Source organism: Sapajus apella, unplaced genomic scaffold, assembly GCF_009761245.1.
Source record: "Sapajus apella isolate SASKATOON/1434 unplaced genomic scaffold, GSC_monkey_1.0 scaffold75, whole genome shotgun sequence".
Taxonomy (NCBI): domain Eukaryota; kingdom Metazoa; phylum Chordata; class Mammalia; order Primates; family Cebidae; genus Sapajus; species Sapajus apella.
The window spans coordinates 1,493,923-1,512,390 of NW_022437015.1; the positions used below are offsets into that span (position 1 = coordinate 1,493,923).

The following is an 18,468-nucleotide window of genomic DNA, read 5'->3' on the forward strand; positions in this document are numbered from 1 at the left end:
CCAGGCTGGAATGCAGTAGGCAGGATCTCAGCTCACTGCAACCTCCACCTCCTGGGTTCAAGCAATTCTCCTGCCTCAGCCTCCTGAGTAACTGGGATTACAGGTGTGTGCCACTACACCCAGCTAATTTTTGCATTTTTAGTAGAGACAGGGTTTCACCATGTTGGCTGGGTTGGTCTTGAATCGTGACCTCAAGTGATCCGCCCCCCTCAGCCTCCCAAAATGCTGGGATTACAGGCGTGAACCACCGTGCCTGGCCTTAGTTTGGATTCTTAAATCCATTTCTGTATAACTCCTCTCTTGCTAGCTATCCACCCGTCAATCAATCAAGGCAACGAAACACTGCTTGTGACAATGCCCCAAAACCATTTTCTATTTTCCTGAGTTTCTCACCCAGTTTCAAACTCATTTCTTACTTTGATATATCATAAACTCTCCTGTTAATGGTCTCACTCCAGTGTTTTGTCTTGAACATTCCTTAGAGACTCTAGTTCATATCCAGCCCTCTAGTCTTTCTGTTCCAGAAGCTTTTGTCTCCATATTCCTGTTCCTGGTCAGCGTCCTCCCCATCACCCACCTCTACAATTACAAATCTTCACTACCCTTGCCAAATCCTCTTTCTTAAGCCTATCCCTATCTCTGTGCTCCAGCAAAGAGGTAGTTCCAGTTATCTAAGGCTAACCCTCCAACTGCATGTGTTCTAGAGCCATAAATTTCACCCTTCCAGCTTCACCTGACTCATCTTTCAAGATCTTATTCCATCTTCTATTATCTCTTTCTTCCTCACATCTACAATTACCTCATTCTCAATTCCTTCTGCCCATGGTCTGCAAACACACTCAATTTTTTTCTCATGTTAAATGATTCACTGTAAGGCCCTGAAGAAGTGGTTTTAACTTGTGTTCTGGTTGTCATATCTACAACCAGAAAAGCTTTTCACTAAATAATGATCAAGTACACTAAATAACATAAGGAAAATATGAACCTGGTGAAAGGTGAACAGGAAAGTGGAGGCTTACCTGTCAGTGCAGGTAAGGGGATAGCTGGGGTAAAGTTGAAAGGGGAAAACTTTAAATATCGGCCACAGGAGCAAACCTCAGACTATGAGGATGAGGTTTCTGTTCAGACAATGAGCACTCTGGTCCAACCCAAGGAGCAACTAGCAGCAATTATAGTAGCAGCAGCAGCCATGCAACATCAGCAAGTAGCCAAGACTAAACTGCAGGCATAGAAATGAAGTATTTCATAGAAAACACAATAGCAAATATGACATATGAGGCGCTTGTGCTGCTAATCCCCCTTCTTTCACCCTCAGCAGACATCACTAAATAGTTATATCTCTCTTTCACACTGAGATAAGACCTGGCTTCAGAATTTTTTTATAAAACATAATCAGGGCAGGCATTCTCAAACAATTGGAGATGGTACTTGAGATGAAGTGTAATTTGCTATCATTACACTACACGGAAAAGTTCTCAACAAAAGAATTAGAAGACAGGAATAAGCATCAGGAGTAAGCATTCTGAAGAGAGCTTGGACGTTGTTGGCAACTGGCGGGGACAAGCTGAGCCCATGGAGATCACAGAGCAGGCGCCCAATTAATGTCTGTTGATGATTCATTTTTTCATTCAACAAACATTTAATGAGGCCTACAATGTGCACCGGATTAGGCACTGCGAATACAAAGATGAATAAGGCACTGTCCTTTCCCTTAAGGAATTTAAAGTCTGGTAGACGAGAGCCATAGACACGGACAATGATAATACAACCTGCTAAGTGCTAGGACACTTAGCAGGTTGTATTATATCCATCCGAGTAGGATTTCTTCAGAGGAGCACCACTCCAGGTTGCTGCTGGATCCATGAAGTCCTCCTAGGCACCAGGATTTGCTGTTGTTTTTGTCACATGTTGGGTGTCCCAAGATCTAACAATAATAGCTGTAATTAATGTATAGAGTGCCTATGACAAACACTTAACAAAAGTATCTTCAATGGAAACTCTGAAAATTAATGGTTATATTAAAGGAAGAAACTGAGGTTCAATAAGTTTAAATCACACAGCCAGTAAGCAGTTGAATCGGGTTTCCAATCCAGTTTTGACGAAGTCTAATGCATTTTTTTTGTTTTCAGGATAACCTTTATTCAGGTGTAATACAAAAACTTTTCAACAGCTTTCTATTTAGAACTAAGAGCAAAGGCAATAGATTAGTGATTAGAGTATGGACTGATTTCATTTGGTGTCCCACTCTACCTGGCAGAGAAATAAAACGTGAAGTGACCTCACACTTGCATACCATTGAAAACTTTGAAGTCAGTTACTGTTTTTCTTTCTCAACCCTAACATCACTGATCATTCACAATTTAAGTACGTCTAGTCAAATCTCTTATTTTAATACTTGTCATAGTCAATACCATTGTCAGAAACAATAGTTGATACAGCATTTAGCATATTCCAGGCCTGTTCTAAGCAATTTACATAATTAGTCCCTTTAAGTCCTTACATTTTATACTCCCATCATTGAAAATAAATATCATTCCTATTTTACATAAAAGAAAACAAAGTCCTAGGGAGGTGAAGAATCATGTTCAAGATCACATTGGTAAGTGTGAAAGCAGATCTGAGCCCAGGCTACCTAGTCCCAAGGCCCAGACTTTCACTTTACATAGCTCTGCTGCACTGCTCAGAGCCTCATTTCCTAACTCTTCCTCCCTTGACTGCCTTCCAAGATGGCAAGTTTACACAAAACCCCCTGAAAAACCCAGTACTGCTCACGTAAAATTTCCTCACTATCCATTCTGGTCATAGAAAGACATTCTCTAAATCCTAAATATCAGTACTCAGAGCCTTAGTTGGAAAATTTCCCAAAGAACATTGATTTTATATAGCTTTGAGAAAAGAGAAAATAAACACTGGATATGTTTAGGTTTTTAATTGTGGATTTTTTTTTTACTTGAGGTATAGCCATAAACATTTTCAGATCCGTAAGTCAACTAATGCAATTAAGCCAATAGTGGCCAATAATGACAAAGGCCACTACTTCCTCAATTGAGTCTTTCATATAAAAGTTTTCACTTTTGGTTAATTAAAAAAAAAAAAAAAAAAGAAAAGAAAAAAGAAAAAAGAAAAAAAAACACCCTTGGGAGATATACGACAGTGAGAGCTACTAATGAGAAGGACCAGCAACTTAGCAATACCATAAAATGTCTGCTGCAATTCAGATGTCTCCCTGAGACTCAACATTTCATATACAGCTGTTCCCAGAAAAGAATCTTGCACAATCTGTATAGTCAAGTCATGGTCCAAAAGGAGTTAATTGCAACATTCATTTAAAGAATATGACAGTATTTTTCATCAAGGTCAGGGGTAGGAGTAGGGGGATGCATATTTGTCAAAGTCAGAATGCCTTGATTTTTCCCTCTCTTGTTACCCTAATTTTTCTATAAGTTCTATTATGTCTATACAGTCATGTGCTCCCTCACAATGTTTAGGTCAATGATGAACCTCATATATGACAGTTGTCCTACAAAATCATAATATCACATTTTTACTGTACCTTTTCTATGTTTAGATATGTTTAGGTACACAAATACTTACCACTGTGTTATAATTACCTATAGTATTCAGTACAGTCATATGCTGTACAGGTTTGCAGCCTAGGAGCAATAGGCTATATTATATAGCCTAGGTGTTTACTGGCTATACATTTAGAGAGGTTTGTGTTAATATACTCTACGATGTTCACATGACAAAAATCACCTAACACATTTCTCAAAACATGTCCCCATTGCTAAGCAATGCATGACTAAATTTTTATACTAAATTTTTATAACTTCTTAAGAGATGATCCCCTCTTCGCCACTCCCACTCCTTTCAGCCCTACATCATTTCTCATCTTAGTCACCATAGTATGCTTCTAACTCATCTCCCTGTCCAGATTGGAAAACATTTCTGAACATACTCCACATTACTGACAGCGATCATCTAAAAGCACCCCTTTTTGAAAACACTAATAATGAAATCCAAATCCCATAGCATACCATACAAAGTCCTATTACTGGCCTACATTTCCAGCCTAATTTCGAGAACTATTTGTAGTTCCCCTAACTCATCATACTACTTCCAATGTCCACACTTTTGCTTAGAAAGCCTTTCCCTGTTTCTCACCTAGTCAAAAGGTGACTTTATTTCTTTAAAGACTCAACACACATATCAGGGATTCTGAGCTCTGGCATTTCTAGACTCTGTAAAATGATTTTTCTTTGAACTCCAGAGTACCTTGTACATACCTCCATTGTAGAGAATACCATACTGTTGTATTTATACATGTACGTAGATGTTGATCTCTCTCACTAGATTGAGAACTCCTTGAGGACAGGGACTGTGTCTAATTAATCTCCATATTCCCATTACCCAGCACAGTGCCTGGCAGCTCAAATGACAGTAGAGAGGAGAGATGCTGAATATGCAGGAGTGAGAATAAAGCAATGTACTTGAGTAATGGTACAATACAAATATGCTGAATGAATTGAAGCTATAGAAAAACATATTTTGGCTCAATATTGTAAAGAGGTCTCAAAAGAAGGGGTCCTCCCATCCTGGAGCTTCTAAATCTATGATCTGTGTCATAGTCAAGAGAGCCATCATTCTGAGAACGTATGTCACAAAGTGAACAGTGACTCCCACAGCTGTGGACAAAGGCTAAAAACAGATCACAAACTTGTAACTCATTCAGTTTGGTGTGGTGGTTGACACCTATAATCCCAGCACTTTGGGTCGCTGAGGTGAGCAGATCACTTGAGCCCAGGAGTTTGAGACCAGCCTGGACAACATGGCAAAACCCCATCTCCACAAAAAATACAAAAATTAGCCAGGTATTGTGGCCCTGTTCCCAGTTGACCCTTGAGCCTGGAGCAGGAAGTATTTTTGAGGCCAATAAGGACCTCATGACCTTAAATATCTTTTACAAGCTGCTACCTAACGTTTTAAGCTCCCCCTTAAACCTTTGGTGCCTTTCATTAATGTTTGCTAAAATGCCACTTAATCTAATATGTTGAGCTTGTATCAATTAACTTTACATTACATAATTGATACAAGGAACACACCACCCACTCCCATACCACGAGATCATCTAATCCAACCCTCTTCCCTTAACACAAATCTAAGAACGTCGACCAAATATCCAGATTTTTAACTTTGGTACTCAGTTTCTTGAAGTGCAAAATACAGAAGTTGTACTGAGTAATTCCCCAGATCCCCTCTTCTCATGATATTCTAAAGAGCTTCTGAGCCTGTTTTCCACCTATAAATTAGACATATTGGTGAATCTGTTCTTATTCCTAACCAAATTGTTACAAGGGTCAAATAAAATCATGTTTGTAAAAAGCTTCTGGAAACGATAAAGCACAAAAATAAATTAATTAACTAAAAAAAAAGATTAAAGGTCAGGCTTGGTGGCTCATGCCTGTAATCCCAGCACTTTGGGAGGCTAGGTGGAATGACTGCTTAAACCCAGGAGTTCAAGACCAACCTGGCCAACATAGCCAGACACCAGACACCATCTCTACAAAAAAAAAAAAAAAAAAAGAAAAACAAAGAAACAATGAAGTGCTATGCAAATTTAAGAGAATTAAGCTATATGTGTGTTGGTGGGTGCTCTGCCATTAATTAGACATTACCTAAGAAAACTTACTCTACCTCTCTAACATGGCTCAGAGAGTTGGGGTGTAAAGCAGCACACTCATTTGCCAATTGAGACCTTCACAGAATCTCTGTAATAAAAATGACCTTCAAGTGCAAGTAATCCAAATTCTCATTCCACCCAAGGAGATTCTCAAGTTCAATTCTAAGTGCTCATACAAGCCTCTAGGTGTCACTTCCAAGAGTCATCTTTGGAGAGTCCTTAAAACTGATTTTCTATTAATTAGGACTGCCTTCAAAAACAGCAAAAGACAATGGTCCCTGACCCAATAAGAGATTTGAAAACAGACAGAAGACAACAAAGCAAAGACAAATTCTTCTTTTTGGAGTTCTCCTAAAATCTAAACAGCTCTACTTCCTATGATGCCTGTAATAAGATCTACATTCAGATCCCCCTCTCCATATCTTGGATGTTCTCCTCCAACTTGCTCTCAAAGAGTTGCTCTTAGAATGAAAACAAAACTAACGAATGGGACAGAATTCTTATCTTCTTTGGTTTCAAACACTTTTTCCTTTTCTTTTTGAGATGGAGTCTTACTCTGTCGCCCACGCTGGAGTGGTTCGATCTTGGCTCCCTGCAACCTCTGCCTCCCAGGTTCCAGTGATTCTCCTGCCTTAGCCTCCCAAGTAGCTGGGATTACAGGTGGTGCTACCACGCCCAGCTAACTTTTGTATTTTTAGTAGAGATGGAGTTTTGCCATGTTAGCCAGGTTGGTCTCGAACCCCTGACCTCAAGTGATTCACCCTCTGCGGTCTCCCAAAGTGCTGGGATTACAGGCCAGCTGGCCCTGAAAACTTTTCTTTGTTTCTCTCTTTTTTGAGACAGGGTCTTGCTGTGTCTGCTAGGCAGGAGTACAGTGGTGTGATCTCGGCTTACTGCAACTTCCACCTCCCGGGTTCAAGCGATTCTCCTGCTTCATCCTCCTGAGTAGCTGGGGTTATAGGCATGAACCACCCTGATCAGCTAATTTTTGGTAGAGATGATGTTTCACCATGTTGGCTAGGCTGGTCTTGAAATTCTGACCTCAAGTGATCCACTTGCCTCGGCCTCCCAGAGTGCAGGGATTACAGACATGAGCCACTGCGCCCAGCCTCGAATACTTTTCTAGTAAGAACATAACCAGATATACTGAAGGCTTTGAAAGTCTTCAACCAGTACAAATCCTAAAAAGAAGGAGCACCAAGTCTACAGGAGCTTTCAGGATGGAGAAAGTCCTTCCAAATGGGAAAGGAGGTCAAAGGGATGCTGACATTACTGAAAACAAATGCCTTCTGATGTCATTTTTCTCAAATCAGCTCTCACCTCTGGACTTACCTAAACCAGAAATACAGAACATTGTAAATAATGCAGGATGCTCTTCTAGGAACATTTAGAAGAAATGGTAAGATCAAACACAAAACACATTTTGAATGACATTCCCTACTGATGGGCCCTAGTCTATGCAGATGACATCTGTACTTTTCCCACCAGAATTGCAGTTCCAAAGACCTTTTTTTTTTTTTTTTTCCCCAGAAACTGTGAGATTGAAAGTAATAAGTAGAATATACATACACAAATAGTGAAGACCTAAATAAAAGGTGAAAAATATTACATTAATGTATGGGAAGATTGTAAAAATGGCAGCTCTCCCAAAATTAATCTACAAATTCAGTGCCATTCCAATTTAAATTCCAATGGTATTTGTGAACACTTGACAAACTGTTTCTATAGTTCACATAAAATAACAACTACATGATAATGAGATAAAATTTTGGAAAAAAGAAGAATGAGGGATGTGCCCTGCAACATAAGGTTGTTATAAAAAACTAGGCATGTAGGAAATGACAGCACACACATTGCCTCATTACAATGAAATAAAAACATAATTTTTTTTGAGAAAAAAGAAAGCTAGAAATCCTCAACATGAAGCATCACACTAACTACTGAGTCAAAGAAGAAATATAAGTTATAATCAAGCATCTTTAACAAACAACAAAACAAGAATACTACATAGGAAATTCAGCCAATACTATCAATAAATTCTCGTATTATAAAATAATGAAAAAGAATTATTCTTAGTAAACATAACAAAAATAATGAGAGGAGTGAAAAGGGGCGGAAACAAATATGTGAATTATTAATGGCTCCCAAATCCCAAATTTGATCAAAAATATTAACATGTGCAAGGAAGGCTGGGCGCAGTGCCTCACACCTGTAATCCCAACACTTTGGGAGGCTTAGGTGGGTAGATCACGAGGCAAGAGTTTGAGACCAGCCTGGCCAACAGGGTGAAATCCTGTCTCTACTAAAAATACAAAAATTAGTCGGCATGGCCACAGGTGCCTGTAATCTCAGCTACTTGGGAGGCTGAGGCAGGAAAATTGCTTGAACCCAGGAGGTAGAGGTTGCAGCAGTGAGCCAAGACCGCACCACTGAACTCCAGCCTGCGCGACAGAGCAAGACTCCATCTAAAAAAAAAAAAAAAAAAGTATATATATATATATATATATATATATGTGTGTGTGTGTGCAAGAAGACCAACAAATGCCAAAAAGAGTAAACTCTGGCAAGCTAAGGTGGGCAGACTGCTTGAGCCCAAGAGTTCAAGATCAGCCTGGGCAACATGGCAAAACCCTGTCTATACCGAAAAAAATACAAAAAGTAGCTGGGCGTGGTGGTATACATCTGTAGTCCCAGCTACTCAGGAGGCTGATGTGGAAGGATCACTTGAACCAGGGAGGTGGAGGTTGCAGTAAGCTGAAATTGTGCCACTGCACTCCAGCCTGGGCAACAGAGCCAAACCCTGTCTTAAAAATAAATGAATAAACTCAAAGACATTCAAATTTACAAATAGTAGTAAAATTATCAAAGCCAGACTTCAGAAAGAGAATTTTGAAAGCAGCAAGAGAAAAACTCATCACACTTAACTGATCTTCAATAAGATAATAGCTGACTTCTTATCATAAATGGAGATCAGAAAACAATGGGATAATATATTCAAACTGCTAAAGTAAAAAGAATGCCAACCGCAAATTCTGTATCTAGCAAAACTATCCTTCATAAACAAAGGAGAAATTATGGCATTCACAGACTCACAAAAATTAAAAGAATTCAATGCTAGGAGACCCTACAAGCAATACTAAAGAAAGTGATTCTGAGAGAAATGAATGAATACTAGACAGTAACTCAAATGCATGAAAAATTAACAGCACCACTAAAGGTGATTACATAATTATAAAAAACAGAATAGATCTATTTGTGTAACATTTTTCTTCACAGATCTATCTTAAAAGACAACTGGATAAAGAAATAATGACAAAATGTGTTGACATGCCTATATTGTATACAGATGTAATTGGTATAGTAATAATAGCACAAAGGAGAGTGAGGAAATGGAAATACGGTGAAGCAAATTTCCTGTTATTGAAACTAAGTTGATATTAATCTGAAGCCAAATATTTCAAGGTAAAATGTTAATTGTAATATCAGGGAAAACACTGAAAACGAAAGTAAACACAAAAAATACATTAAAAAATGAGTGGGAGGAGGGAATTAAAATGGTACCCAATAAAATAGTTATTCAGATTAACAAGGCACAAAAAAGGCTGACAGTTAAAAAATTGAAAAAAGATATACCAGGTAAGCAGAAATCAAGGGAAAGTTGGAGTAGCTTTAATAATGTGACAAAATAAAACAAAAAATAAAATTTGCCAGGCATGGTGGCTCATTCCTGGAATCCCAGCACTTTGGGAGGCTGAGGCGGATTGAGCACTTGAGTCTGGAAATTCGAGACCAGCTTGGGCAACATGGTGAAACTCTGTATCTACAGAAAAATACAAAAAAAACTGCTGGCTGTAGTGGCATATGCCTGTAGTCCCAACTACTCAGGAGGCTAAGGCACTGAGTTGGAGACATCAATACACTTTCAAAAATAGAACTAGGCAGAAAAATAAGAAAATAGAAGACTTAAACAACACAACCATATCACCTAATAAACACACATAGAAAATCCTTCCAACAACCACAGTATATACATTATTCTCAAGTGTACATGGAAGCTTCAACACAGACCATATGCTAAGTCATAAAACAAGTCACAATTAATTTAAAAAATTGAACTCATATAAAGTATGTTCTCCACAATGAAATTAGAAATCAATTTAAAAAAAGCTATTTGGGGAATTCACGAATATGCAAGACAGGTGCTGTGGCTCATGCCTATAATCCCAACACTTGGGAGGCTAAAGTGGGAGAATTCCTGGAGCGCAGATGTTCAATATCACTGTGGAAAAAATGGTGAGACCCTGTCTCTACCAAAAAAAAAAAAAAAAAAAAAAAAAAAAGATAGATCTAAGTGTGGTGGCACATGCCTGTAGTCCCAGCTAATCAGGAGGCTGAGGCAGGAGGATCACTTGAGCCCAGGAGGTCAGGGCTGCAATGAGCCATGACTGCACCACTGCACTCCAGCCTGAGCAATAGAGTGAGACTCTGTCTCAAAACAAACAGACAAATATGTGTAAATTAAACAAGAAACTCCTAAATAACCAATGGGTTAAAGATGAGATCACAAAAATGATTAGAAAATACTTTGAGATGAGTGAAAATGTAACAAAACATGAAATTTATGGAATGCAGCAAAAAAAGTGCTTATAGGGAAAAGTACAACTGTGATCACCTACATTAAAAATGAAGATCTCAAATAAATAATCTAAACTTCCAATTTGAGAAATTAGGAAAAGATCAAACTAAAAATTGATTAGAGGCCAGGCACAGTGGCTCACACCTGTAATCCTAGCATTTCGGGAAGCTGAGGCAGGCAGATTGACTGAGTTCAGGAGTTCAAGACCAGCCTGGGCAACACAGTGAAATACCGTCTCTACTAAAATACAAAACATTAGCCAGGCATGGCGGCATGTGCCTGAAGTCCCAGCTACTTGGGAGGCTGAGGTAAGAGAACTGCTTGAACCTAGGAGACAAAGGTTGCAGTGAGCCAAGATCATATCACTGTGCTCCAACCTGGGTGACAGACCGAGACTCCGTCTCCAAAAAAAAGAAAAAAAAAAAAAAAAAGATTAGGACAAAGAAAATAATAAAAAATTAGAGTAAATAAAAAAGTAAATAAAGTAAAAAAGTAAATAAAAAGACCAGATGTGGTGGCTCATGTCTGTAATCCCAGTACTTTCAGAGGCTGTGGTGGGAGGATCACCTGAGGTCAGGAGTTCGAAATCAGCCTGGCTAACATGATGAAACCCCATCTCTATTATAAATACAAAAAATTAGCTGGGCATAGTGGCACACACCTGTAATCCCTGCTACCTAGGAGGCTGAGGCAGGAGAATCACTTAAACCTGGGAGGTGGAAGTCACGGTGAGCCAAGATTGCACCATTGTACTCCAGCTTGGGCAATGAGAGTGAAATTCCGTATCAAAAAATAAAAAATAAATAAGCTGGGCATGGTGGCTCATGCCTGTAATCCCAGCACTTTGGGAGGCCAAGGTGGGCGGATAACAAGGTCAGGAGTTTAAGACCAGCCTGGCCAACATGGTGAAATCCCATCTCTACTAAAAATACAAAAAATTAGGGATGGTAGCAGGTGCCTGTAATCCCAGACACTCAGGAGGCTGAGGCAGGAGAATCACTTGACCCTGGGAGGTGGAGGTTAGAGTGGGCCAAGACTGCACCACTGCACTCCAGCCTGGGCAACAGAGAGAGACTCCATCTCATAAATAAATACCGGAAAATCAAGGAAAGCAAATGTGGTTCCTTGAAATAATTTTTAAAATGAGCAAATCTGTAGCTAGACCAAAGATGAAAAAGACAGAAGACACAAATATAATCAGAATTAAAAAGATACTATTACCATTGTTATAGGAAAATAAAAAAATTAGGAATAACCAAAAATAGTATACCAATTAGATATCTTGTACAAAATGTTTATGTTCCTAGGATAACACAAACAACCAAATCTGACAAAGACAAAAAACGTGAATACTTATAAAAACAGATTGAATAGTTAATATACGAAATTCCCATAAAGAAACATTCACGAACAGATCACTGATGATTCTGTCAAACATTTAAGGAATAAACATCAGTTACTTACATAATTTTTCAAAAAAATTTTATAAGAGGAAACACTTCCCCAATAAATTTAATACATGATAGTTACATATACACGTTATTTATAGAACAAAGATAAAACCTCATGATTGTGTCAGCAGACATAAAAAAAGGCATTTGACAAAACTTATTTATAATTTTAAAATCCTCAACAAACTAGGAACAAAGGGAGATATCTATATTTGACAAAGGCTATCTACAAATACTATATAGCTAGCTCTGTGAACTTGCACAAGTAAAAGAAAAAAAAAAAAAAACAACATACAGCTAACATCATTTAATGGTCAAAATCTATTGCATTACCCTTGGTCAGAAATAAATCAAGGATGACTGCTCTTGCTACTTCTGTACAGGTTTTCACCATTGTGATTAGGCAGGAAAAAGAAAGTTTAAAGATCAATGCAATTGGAAAGAAAGTACAATTATCTATATTCATAGGTGACATAAACATAAAAACCCCCAAAAAATCCACAAAAAATGCTAATAGTGAAACTATTAGAAAACCTTTTCCAATGAATTCAGAAAGACTGAAAGATACAAGATCAACAGAAAACTAATTTTATTTTAATATACTAGCAGTGAACAATCCAAAATTAAAGTTAAGAAAATAATTCCATTTTCAATATTATGAAAAATAAAATGAATGGAAAGGTATCTACTGTTAATAGATTGGGAGGATTAATATTGCTAACATGGCAATACTCTACAAATTGATCTACAGATTAAATGCTCTCCTTAGCAAAATTCTGGCAATTTGTAGAAATTTACAAGCTGATCCTAAAATTCATATGGAAATTCAAAGCCTTCAGAAGAATCATGAAAAGGTCAAAGCAAATAACAAAGCTGGAGAACTCATACTTCCAGGTTTTGAAATTTACTCCAAAGCTACAATAATCAATTCTGTGTGGTATAGGCATAAGGATAGACATAGATATAAATGAAATAAAATTTAGAGTCCAAAATAAACTCTTATATTTAGAAATAACTGATGTTCAACAAGGGTACCAAGACAATTCAATGGTGAAGTAGCCTTTTCAACAAATGGTGCTAAGAAAACTGGATATCCTATGCAAAAGGAGTAAGTTAGACTTCTTCCTTAAACTATATACAAAAATAAATTCCAAATGAATCACACACCTAAATGTAAGAGCTACAACTTATGTCAGGTAATGGTTTCTTTGTTATGACGCTAAAATCACAAGTAACAAAAAAAAAAAAAAAGATAAATTGGATTTCATCAATATTAAAAACTTCAGTGCTGTAAACAATGTCATCAAAAAAGTAGAATGGCAATACAAAGAATGGAAGAAAATAATTGCAAATCATATATCCAATAATGGTCTGTTATCCAGATTATATAAAGAATTCTGATAACAACATGACACATAACCCAATTCTAATGAGCAAAGGATCTGAATAGACAATTCTCCAAAGATATACAAATGACCACTAAGCAAATGAAAAGTTGCTCAATGCAGAAATACAAGTCAACAGCACAATGAAATATTTCATATCCACTAGGTGGCCATAATTTTAAAAGGCAGAAAACAAGTGAGAATATGAATAAATGTAATTCCTCATATTGCAGATGAAAATATAAAATGGTGCCAGCACTTTATTAAAATCTGTTAATTACCCACAACGTTAAACCTAGACATGCCATGACAAAGCAATTATACTGCTTAATGTATACTCAAGAAAAATGAAAACACGCCCACATAAAAAGTTGTACATGTTTTTAGCACCATTCTTAAAAGACAACATCTGTAAATGCAAACATCTGTCAAATGATGGATAAACAAAATGAGATATACCCATACAGTGAAAAATTATCAATAAAGAACAGTAATATATACCACAATCTGGATGAATCTCAAAAAAACATGGTAATTAAAAGAAGCCAATAACAAGGGTCAAAATTTGCATGATTTATTTGACTGTCCAGAATAGACAAATCCATAGGGACAAAAGGCTAAATTAGTAGTTCGCAGGGTTGGCAAAAGGGAAATGGGGAATAAGTGCTAATGAGGTGATGATGAAAATGTTGTAAACTATAATAGTGGCAATGGTCGCACAGCTCTATGAATATACTAAAAGTCACTAAACTTTAAAATGGTGAACTTTATATTATATTAATTATATCACAAGTTCTTTTTTACAAAGGAAGGTTATTACCTTATCCAGTGTATATTGCTTAGCAGGATTGCTGAGATAGGCGTTCCTACTCTAAAGCATTTACTCTTATTACAAATTTGAAATACCATTTGTTAACTGTAAAACCACTGGCAAGTTGGCCCCAAGTAATGTTTACAGTATATTGACCATGAGTGAAGGTAGAGGATTTGTACAAGCACCTAGCTACTCAATACATGTAGATACAAAATAAAAACAAATAAGCAAATGTTGGGGAAAGTAAAGGAATACCACATGGTGATTAGTACTATAAGTGAAACATTTTCATCGAACAGAACTTGTAAGTTTGCCAGTGACGCCATGAAGTCAAAAGATCCCATAATACTGTTGGGTTAAATAATAATCTAATAGAGGAGTAGCAGAGGTAAGACTGTAAAAATGAGCCACTAAAGAAACTAAAAACTAGATAAAGTTACCTTACATTCAACCATCTGTAGTGAAAAATCTTAGCAGAACCACATCTATAATACATAGGGCTTGCTGACTCAACTAGATAATATATTTTTCGTTCAAAGATTTGAAAATATAACAATATCTAATCCAATACAAAGCAGTAGAAAATATATTTTCTTACTGGTGGATAAACCCCCAAATCTACCAAAATACAGTCTCATTGGTGACTATGGTTTAAATTAATACGACTTAATAAAGGACAGCTGCCGGGCACTGTGGCTCATGTCTGTAATCCCAGCACTTTGGGAGGCCCAGGCAGGTAGATCATGAGGTCAGGGGATCAAATCTATCCTAGCCAACATGATAAAACCCTGTCTCTTAAAAAAAAAAAAAGTAAAAAAAAATAATTATATAAATAAATAAAGGACAGCAAGATAGAAGCAATGACTGCACACCATGATAAAATTTTGGAATATGTTTCTTGTTAAAGTAGTTAAGTCAAACTTTGCAGTATGACAAATCATGGGCCTGTGCTTTCATAATATGGTAAGTAACAGTATCTCAAGAACCATTTAACCTATGGTTAGCAGCTCTTAGTAGCTAACATTTCACTAAAAGCTAAGATTTTACTAACAGACAAAATTCCAGACAGCCAACTGGAATGGCAAAAGGTTAAGTGGTTAATACTATTAGAATGCACCCCCTCTAAATAGCAACGTTGAATTAAAGATAAACAATGAAGTTACACATGTAAAGCACTATCATGTGCTGAACCACCAGGTGACAACACTAAAGCGCACTACCTAAATAAATTTTGCCATGAAAAAAACTATTTTTGAGGCCGGGCACGGTGGCTCAAGCCTGTAATCCCAGCACTTTGGGAGGCCGAGGCGGGTGGATCACGAGGTCAAGAGATCGAGACCATCCTGGTCAACATGGTGAAACCCCGTCTCTACTAAAAATACAAAAAATTAGCTGGGCATGGTGGCGCGTGCCTGTAATCCCAGCTACTCAGGAGGCTGAGGCAGGAGAATTGCCTGAACCCAGGAGGCGGAGGTTGCGGTGAGCCGAGATCGCGCCATTGCACTCCAGCCTGGGTAACATGAGTGAAACTCTGTCTCAAAAAAAAAAAAAAAAAAAGAAAAAAACTATTTTTGAAATCAAAAATGAGATGAGAATGAAAATACTGTGAAGTATACAATAGGAGTTGCTAGAGAACACCAGCAAAGCTAAACCATCACTCATTACTACATCATATTTATGGAACCTAGATGACCATTTAAAAAAAATAAAATTAAAAACCTTGGAAGACAGAGAACAACTATATGACAAGTACATTGATACATATGTTTTTCAGTACACAACAGGACTTACCACAGGCCATGTGCTTACTGGGGTACATTTAACAAAAGTCTGAACTAACTGAAATAAAAGTACAACACATAGGCCAGGTGCAGTAATTCCAGCACTTTGGGAGGTTAAGGTGGGAAAACCAGTTGAGCGCAGGACTATGAGACCAGCCTGGGTCACATAGCAAGACACTGTCTCCGATAAAATAATAAAATAAAATAGCTGGGCTGGTGGTGCACACCTGTAGTCTCAGCCACTCAGGAGGTTGAGGTAGGAGGATGGCTTGAGCCCAGGAGTTCGAGGCTGCAATCAGCTATAATTACTCCATTGCACTCCAGTTTGGGTGACAGAGAGACCTTGTCTTAAAAAAATAAAAAAGCACAATAGTACTTTTAAAAACATGTGAAATACCAATACTTATAAGTTTTGAAACAGTAATATATTAAGGCTTTAACAGTAAAATATAATCCACAGACATGAGGTCAACTTAGTTAGGAGAAACAAACTAACACCGGTGCCTGATGAAGATAAACAGTATATACTTAGTATTATGGTAAAAATAAAGCAGAACCATGTAGCTAATAATACTACTGAATTAAACAGGAAATTGTACATCAACACACTTACTAGACAATATTAAATACCTATGCACTCTATAAGCCAGGAACTGTAACCAGAAAAATGCAAAAACTACATCATGCACCTGTGGAAATCCTTAAACATAGCACAGTAATTAGGTTACCATATTAGTAGTCACTCTAGAGAAACCAAATTAGTGATGCAAGCTATGCAACTAACATCATTTCAGGACAATGCATTGTGGACTAAGGTGGTACTACAGAATATCCACAAATTCTTTGAGTCCACAAGGTAACAACACTGGGCACACTTCTGACAATACAACGGAAATAAAACTATGTCAAAGCATATAAACTAGTACTTGTAACAAGTCAAAAAAAAAAAAAAAGATGCAGATATCCATGAAAATCTTCAAATTTATTTTTGGCTCACTAGCACAGCACCAGGGTACTCTGTTAATATCCCTATCAGAAACAAATCCATGATAACTAGCATCCAACATCATTTCAACATTTTATGGACTAATGGAAGTACTCTATTTTCCACCAAAAATTACTTTATGTACACAAGGAGGCCACAATGAACATACTTCCCGAAAATAAGGGAAACAAAATAAAACAGAAATGGAGGAGAGGGAATCCTTCCCAAATCATTTTATGAGACAAACATCATCCTGATACCAAAACACGGCAGAGACTCAACAAGAAAAGAAAACTTCAGGCCAATATTCATGATGAACATAGATGCAAAAATCTTCAATAAAATACTGGCAAGCTGACTGCAACAGCACATCAAAAAGCTTATACACCATGATCAAGTAGGCTTCATCCCGGGTATGCAAGGCTGGTACAACATACACAAATCTATAAACATAATTCATCACATAAACAGAACCAAAGACAAAAACCACGATTATCCCAATTGATGCAGAAAAGGCCTTTGACAAAATACAACAGCCCATTATGCTAAAAACCCTCAATAAACTAGGTATTGACGGAACGTATCTAAAATAATAAAAGCTATTTACGACAAACCAACAGCCAATATCATACTGAATGGGCAAAAACTGGAAGCATTCCCTTAGAAATCTGGCACTAGACAAGGATGCCCTCTATCACCACTCCTATTCAATACAGTACTGGAAGCTCTAGCCAGAGCAATCAGGCAAGAAAAAGAAATAAAGGGTATTCAAATAGGAAAGGAGTAAGTCAAATTGTCTCTATTTGCAGACGACATGATTGTATATCTAGAAGTCCCCATTGTCTCAGCCCAAAATCTCCTGAAACTGATAAGCAACTTCAGCAAAGTCTCAGGATACAAAGTCAATGGGCAAAAATCACAAGCATTCCTATACACCAATAACAGACTTAAGGAGAGCCAAATCAAAAACAAACTGCCATTCACAATTGCTACAAAGAGAATAAAATACCTAGGAATACAACTAACAAGGAACGTAAAGGACCTCTTCAAGAAGAACTACAAGCCACTGCTCAACAAAATGAGAGAGAACACAAACAGACGGAGAAACATTCCATGTTCATGGTTAGGAAGAATCAATATCGTGAAAATGGCCATACTGCCCAAAGTAATTTACAGATTCAACGCTATTCCATCAAGCTACCAATGACCTTCTTCACAGAACTGGAAAAAACCACCTTAAACTTCATATGGAACCAAAAGAGAGCCCGCATAGCCAAGTCAATTCTAAGCAAAAAGAACAAAGCGGGAGGCATCACACTACCGGACTTCAAACTATACTACAAGGCTACAGTAATCAAAACATGGTACTGGTACCAAAACAGAGATATAGACCAATGGAACAGAACAGAGACCTTGGAGACAACACAACATATCTACAACGATCTGATCTTTGACAAACCTGAAAAAAACAAGCAATGGGGAAAGGATTCCCTGTTTAATAATTGGTGTTGGGAAAACTGGCTAGCCACACGCAGAAAGCAGAAACTGGACCCCCTCCTGATGCCTTTCACTAAAATTAACTCCAGATGGATTAAAGACTTAAATATAAGACTGAACATCATAAAAACCCTAGAAGAAAATCGAGGCAAAACCATTCAGGACATAGGCGTAGGCAAGGACTTCATGACCAAAACACCAAAAGCATTGGCAACAAAAGCCAAAAGACAAATGGGATC

General features: G+C 37.5%; 1 long non-coding RNA gene across 1 annotated transcript; it reads left to right on the forward strand.

The window, feature by feature from the left end:
- The first annotated feature begins 3,820 nt into the window (after positions 1-3,820).
- LOC116532228 lies at positions 3,821-14,952 on the forward strand. The gene is made up of 3 exons (XR_004260790.1): positions 3,821-4,584; positions 7,935-7,940; positions 14,941-14,952. It is a non-coding gene; the product is annotated as an uncharacterized LOC116532228 (long non-coding RNA).
- The last annotated feature ends 3,516 nt before the right edge of the window (positions 14,953-18,468 follow it).